Genomic DNA, 7,679 nt, shown 5'->3' with positions numbered 1-7,679 from the left:
TCCCAGTGCACCAGGCCCGAGCACTTGTCTCATGCATCCCACCTGGGCTGGTGATCTGTTTCACCATAGATAGTATACATGCTGTTCTTTTGAAATATCCCACCCTCACCTTCTCCCACAGAGTTCGAAAGTCTGTTCTGTATTTCTGTGTCTCTTTTTCTGTTTTGCATATAGGGTTATCGTTACCATCTTTCTAAATTCCATATATATGTGTTAGTATGCTGTAATGTTCTTTATCTTTCTGGCTTACTTCACTCTGTATAATGGGCTCCAGTTTCATCCATCTCATTAGGACTGATTCAAATGAATTCTTTTTAACGGCAGAGTAATATTCCATGGTGTATATGTACCACAGCTTCCTTATCCATTCATCTGCTGATGGGCATCTAGGTTGCTTCCATGTCCTGGCTATTATAAACAGTGCTGCGATGAACATTGGGGTGCACGTGTCTCTTTCAGATCTGGTTTCCTCAGTGTGTATGCCCAGAAGTGGGATTGCTGGGTCATATGGCAGTTCTATTTCCAGTTTTTTAAGAAATCTCCACACTGTTTTCCATAGCGGCTGTACTAGTTTGCATTCCCACCAACAGTGTAAGAGGGTTCCCTTTTCTCCACACCCTCTCCAGCATTTATTGCTTGTAGACTTTTGGATAGCAGCCATCCTGACTGGTGTGTAATGGTACCTCACTGTGGTTTTGATTTGCATTTCTCTAATAATGAGTGATGTTGAACATCTTTTCATGTGTTTGTTAGCCATCTGTATGTCTTCTTTGGAGAAATGATATTCTGGTTTCTAAATGTTATATTAGTGGCCCTGTTGTGGCCGTGTTTTCACAGAAGAAAGGAGATGGAATGAAGCAGAATTGGAGAGTCCAGTCCTCTAGGAACCACCCCTTGATACTCTCTGGCCACACTAGAGTTAACTGGTCCTGCCAGACTGCTGGAATGGCTAGCCTATGCAGCTGGCTGGGATCCAGTTTTTTGGCTGCAGCCAGCCCTTGCTTCAGACCATGTTTAGTTCATCTCTATGTCTGGTATTTCTCTGACTCTACTCCTGGATTTATTCCAAGTGGGTATTTTTCTTGTTCTTAATGATTTCCAGGGCAGAAGATTCCTCAGCCTCCTCTGACAGCTTATATCATAGAGCTTTATAACACTGTCAAGAAATGCCTATTTCTACTACAACTCATTTCATCCTTTTATGAATTAGTGAAAATAGAGATGAGGCCACCAATGTCTTCTTTCATGGTAGCCCTTATGTTCTGTGCTCTTGTAAAGGCAATTTAGTGCATTAGCTTTCAGACATGTCTGGTTCTCTCATGTCTTCTGCATTGGCAGGCGCATTCTTTACCACTAGTGCTAACTGGGAAGCCCTATGTTACCTATGAAAGATTATTCATAATAGATTTCCTTTAGGATTGACTGGTTTGATCTCCTTGCTGTCCAAGGGACTCTCAAGAGTCTTCAGCACCACAATTCAAAAGCATCAATTCTTCAGCACTCAGCCTTCTTTATGGCCCAACTGTCACATCCCTACATGACTACTGGAAAAATCATAGCTTTGACTAGATGGATCTTTGTCAGCAAAGTGATGTCTCTGTTTTTTAATATTCTGTCTTGGTTTGTCCTAGCTTTCCTTCCAAGGGACAAGTGTCTTTTAATTTCATGGCTGCAGTCACCATCCGCAGTGATTTTGGAGCCCAAGAAAATAAAATCTGTCAGTGCTTCCACTTTTTCCCCTTCTATTTGCCATGAAGTGATGGGACTGGATGCCATGATTTTAGTTTCTTTCTTCCAATTTTATTAAGATATAATCAAGAACAGCACTATAAAACTTTAAGATGCAGAGCATAATGATATGATTTTCATATATCATAAAATGATTATCACAATAAATTTAGTGAACATTCATCATCTCATATAGATACAAAATTAAAGAAATACAGAAAGACCTTTTTCTTGTGATGAGAACTCTTAAGCTTTACTCTCTTAACAACTTTTCATATATAACATAAGAAGTGTTAATTATATTTATCATGTTGTACATTACATCTACAGTACTTATATATCTATTCTTTCCTTTAAAAACTTTTTAAATTGTAGGACAATTACAACATTGTGATGATTTTTGCCATATATCAACGTGAAATGGCCGTAGGTATACTATGTCCCCTCCCTCTTATACCCCCCTCTCACCTCCCTCACCTTCCCACCCTTCTAGGTTGTCACAAAGCACAAGCTTTGGGTTCCCTGCATCATACATCAAACTCCCACTGTCTATTTTACATATGGTAATATTGTGTAAAGACTTGAACGAAAGACCAGAAACTATAAAACTCTTAGAGGAAAACATAGGCAGGACACTCTCTGACATAGATTGCAGCAAGATCCTCTAAGACCTGCCTCCTAGAATAATGGAAATAAAAACAAAAATAAACAAATGGGACCTAATTAAACTTAAAAGCTCTTGCACAGTGAAGGAAACTATAAGCAAGGTGAAAAGACACCCCTCAGAATGGGAGAAAAAACAGCAAATCAAACAACTGACAAAGAATTAATCTCCAAAATATACAAGCAGCTCATGCAGCTCAATACCAGAAAAACAAACAACCCAGTCAAACAGTGGACAGAAGACCTAAACAGACATTTCTCCAATGATCTTAATTTTTTAATGCTAAGTTTCAAGCCAGTTTTTTCACTCTCCTCTTTCACTGTGAATAGACTTTTATGGAAGTATAGTTGATTTACAATGCTGTGTTAGTTTATGCTGGACAGAAAAGTGATTCAGTTATACATATATACACATTCTTTTCATATTCTTTTCCATTATGGTTTATCACAGGATATTGAATATAGTTCTCTATGCTATACAGTAGGACCTCGTTGTTTATTCTATGTATAAAAGCTTACATCTGCTAACCCCAACCTCCCAGTCCTTCCCTCCCCGACCCCTCCTCTCCCTTGGCAATCACAGTCTATTCTGAATGGACAACATTTCTTTCCAGAGGAAATATTTTAAATTTTTGTTGAATATGTTGGAAGTAAGAATGAAAGAAGTGGAGTCTAAAAACATTTTCTATAAGGTTTCTTGCAGAATATAAAGTTTCTTGTAGCCTCAAGTCTTGTTACTCAAATTGCGGTCCAGCAAGATGAACACCACCTGGGAACTTGTTAGAAATGCAGAATCATGGGTCCCATGGAGACTCACTGAATCAGAATCTGCATTTTAACAAGATCCGCAGGTGTTTGGCATGCACATTACAGTCTGAGAGCACTAGCCTGAAGGTTAGCAGGATGACTTCATGACACTTTAATTTGCCCTGTAATCAGTCTGTAAGTGAGATGGTGACAGCATATTTAATATTGTATTATGTTGAATATTCTCTATATAGATTAATCATAGATGTAAACATAATCTTAAAAATTGAAGCTGAGTCCATTTTAGTATGATTTCTGCCCTTACTTATAATATTACCTTTCACAGCTCTTTGTAAAATCCTATGATACATTTCTTTTCAATGATAATATTTCAGTGGTAATTTGTCATTAAAATGGTTAATGTTTGCACATTCCAAGAAGACACACCTGGTTAATATACTTTTTAAAAATTCTTGGAATTTTAAATTAAAAGTATGGGTACAATGATAATTTCCAGTTTTTAAATGAAACTCAGTAGTAAGGAAAACTATTTAGTATTTAGTGTATTATTTGTTTAGTATGCCGAGTAGGTACATTATACTACTTAGTTAAAAGCTGTTCATTTTCAAAGGATTGTTGTGTCCTTGTTAAATTGCTAAATCACATTTTCAATTTTATGGGACTGCTCCTTCATTCATGTAGAAATTAAGATAAAATGACAGACTGGTTTCACAAATGTTAGGTACATTAATTTGAGCAATATTCAGCAACTATAGATTGTATATATTTTGGAGGAGGGACAATATAGTAAACTTTGAAATCATTTTTGAGATATCAACCATATATACGCATTTTGTAAAATTCAAATAATTCTTTTCTTGCCTTCCTATAGCAATATTATGGCTTTTGAATGTCCATTTGGATGATAAAAAGATTTTCTTGATTTTACTATATTGCTGGGGATTTTATTTTGCAATTCAACTGAAAAATCTCTCAAGAATGATCATTATTAATCACTGTGTAGGCCAGAACTCATTAGCCAAAGCAGGGGCTGTGTGCCATGTTTTTGTTTTTTAGTTGCTAAATTGTATCCAACTCTTTTGCTGTCCTGTGGACTGTAGCCTGCCAGGTTCCTCTGTCCATGAGGTTTCCCATAGCAGGAATACTGGAGTGGGCTGCCATTTCCTTCTTCAGGGGAATCATCCCGACTCAGGTGGTGCAGTGGTAAAGAATCTGCTTGCCAATGCAGGAGATGTGGCTTGGACCCCTGGCTTGGGAAGATCACCTGGAATAGGAAATGGCAGTCCACTCCAGTATTCTTGCCTGGAAAATTCCCTGAACAGAGAAGACTGGTGGGCAGGTTATAATCCATTGGATCCCAAAGAGTTGCACATGACTGAGTGACAGAGTACACATGCAGGCCAGAACCTGTGTTCATTTTCTTCCTAAGTCATTGTGGCATAAATAGAATGTAGTTTATTTGTGGTTTAAGTATCCTTCATTAACATTGTTTGATAGTATATATGGCCCCATTTCTTCTTGCCTTTGCTCTCTTCTGGCCCATTATTTATAGAAGAATAAGGACAACTTGTTTTTATGCAGTCAGTAAGTCATGTCCAACTCTTTGCAGCCTCATGGACTGCAGCACGCCAGGCTTCGCTGTCCTTCACTATCTCCCGGAGTTTGCTCAAACTCATGTCCTTTAATGACAACTTACTCTTTAAGAATTACTCTGTTGGGGTAATCCATGGAGATTGCGAAGGAAGGTATCAGGTTTGAAAGAGAATGGTCTTTCTGGTAAGAATGTGGTCAGAGCTGCCCACTAGTATTTTATTTTTGAAAACAGTTTTGAGTATTAAGTGCATGGTAAAGGCCAAAATTCTTCACATGATCTACAAAGCCCTGCATCATCTGGCCCCTTCCTCACTCACTGAGAAGAAACTCTAGAAATATTATAGCTATTTTATTTTACCTGTTGTTCAGTTGCTCAGTTGTGTCTGACTCTTTGCAACCCCATAGACTGCAGCACGCCAGAATTTCCTGTCCTTCACCATCTCCCGGAGTTTGCTCAAACTCATATCCACTGAGTTAATGATGCCATTCAATCATCTCATCCTCAGTTGCCCCCTTCTCCTGCCTTCAACCTTTCCTAGCATCAGGGTCCTTTCCAATGAGTCAGCTCTCCACATCAGGTGGCCAAATTATTGGAGCTTCAGTTTCAGCATCAGTCCTTCCCATGAATATTCAGCATCAGTCCTTCCCATGAATATTCCCATGATTTCCTTTAGGATTGTGTGGTTTGATCTCCTTACTGTCCACGGGACTCTCAAGAGTCTTCTCCAGCACCACAGCTGAAAGCATCAATTATTCAGTGCTCAGCCTTCTTTATGGTCCAACTCTCACATCCATACATGACTACTGGAGAAACCATAGCTTTGACTATACAGACCTTTGTCAGCAAAGTGATGTCTGAGCTTTTTAATATGCTGTCTAGGTTGGTCATAGCTTTTCTTCCAAGGAGCAAGTGTCTTTTAATTTGATGTCTGCAGTCACTGTCTGCAGTGATTTTGGAGCTCAAGAAAATAAAATATGTCACTGTTTTAATTTTTTCCCCATCTATTTGCCATGAAGTGATGGGACCAGATGCCATGATCTTAGTTTTCTGAACATTGAGTTTTAGGCCAGCTTTTTTACTCACCTCTTTCACCTTCATCAGGAGGCTCTTAGCTTTCTGCCATAAGGGTGATGTCATCTGCATATCTGAGGTTATTGATATTTCTCCCAGCAATCTTGATTCCAGCTTGTGATTCATCCAGCCTGGCATTTTGCATTATTTTGCTTGGTCTATATCTAAAGTTTAAATAAGTTCTTTCAGTAAACACAGAGTAAGAATTCCAAATGAAAAGAAAGCATCAAGTTTTTTGTTTGAATGGCAGTGTTTATCTTTTCTTAGTATTACATGAAATAACAATGTGTCTTATAATCATTGGTGGCTTAGATTCACTGAAACTTAGTACTTATGATTATTATGTACATCTTAGTGAGTTTTCCTATTCAGTTACCTCAGCCTGGAATCTTTTTCCCCTTTCTATGCATACTACAACCTCTCCAATCTTTCAAGCCCCAGGAGCTGCATCACCTCCTCTGTGAAGACTCTCCTAATATCATCAGCTTGAAATAATCTATTGCCTTGAATTTGTGTATCATTTAGTCCTATTTATGTACTTCTTATTTTCATCATTTTATTATGGTTATTTGTATACAGGCCTATCCCTTTTTCTAGTCTGTAATTTTTATTCATATTTATATCTCTCACAATGTCTTGAATTTAGTAATTAAACAAACATTTGGATAATAGACACTTGACAGGTACTGGAAGGCCTCTTCTCTTCCATCTTCAAAATGGACCCTCATTTTTCATTTCCAAAATTGAACTGAAACAAAGCATCAGTTCTCATCTCTTTATCTCTTTACACTGAGCTTTGTGCACCCCCCCTCAACTTTGCAAGTCCTCCCACAAGGGAACCTAAATGATAATGAGTTTCTAAGATCTTTTTGACCTTGACTGACAATTCCAGGAAACATAGAGATCAGTGGAGGAGGGGATGCAAAAATAGGAAAAGGAAACCAAATAAGAAAAGGGGTATTTGGTGATGATGACAGCCCAACATATTGAAAAGCAGCTCTGCCCAGGATTTGATGGAGCCACTGGCTTAACCTAGAATCTGACTTCATTGTTAGAGTACACATGCTTCTCAGGAATATCTCAGTTATTGGATTTTAAATAAAATCCAAGTTTCTCTTTGATTTTAAAATCTATTGTTAGGACAAAATTAAAGGCAATTTTAGAAGGAAAACAATCACCTTTAATTCTCATACCTAAATATGACTCTTTTGGGGACTTCCCTGGCGGTCCAGTGGTTAAGACTCTGTGCTCCTAATGCAGGGGACATGGGTTTGATCTCTGGTTAAGGAACTAGGATCCTGCATACTGCATGGGCACAGACAAATAGATAAACAAATACTCATCAGCTTAAAAAATGACTCTTTTTAACTTTTCATGTTCTGTTCCACTATTTGTATATACAGAATTTTGTATTCAGTTTTTTATATTATAGTATATATGTATATTATGTAAGAATATTTATATATCTTAATGTCATTACAGTATCTTTGTAGTTATTACCCTTAATGCTGCTGCTGCTGCTAAGTCACTTCAATCATGTCTGACTCTGTGCGACCCAATAGATGGCAGCCCACCAGGCTCCCCCGTCCCTGGGATTCTCCAGGCAAGAACACTGGAGTGGGTTGCCATTTCCTTCTCCAATGCATGAAAGTGGAAAGCTCAGTTGTGTCCAACTCTTTGTGACCCCACGGACTGCAGCCTACCAGGCTCCTCTGCCCATGGAATTTTCCAGGCAAGAGTACTGGAGTGGGTTGCCATTGCCTTCTATCAATTTATATTGCTACTATTTGAACGGAAACTTCATTGAGCATTTTAAACTGCTAATTTGTCTTAATCCCTTTTTATTTGAATATTT

Source organism: Dama dama, chromosome X (assembly GCF_033118175.1).
Source record: "Dama dama isolate Ldn47 chromosome X, ASM3311817v1, whole genome shotgun sequence".
Lineage (NCBI taxonomy): Eukaryota > Metazoa > Chordata > Mammalia > Artiodactyla > Cervidae > Dama > Dama dama.
This window is presented reverse-complemented; position numbering follows the sequence as displayed.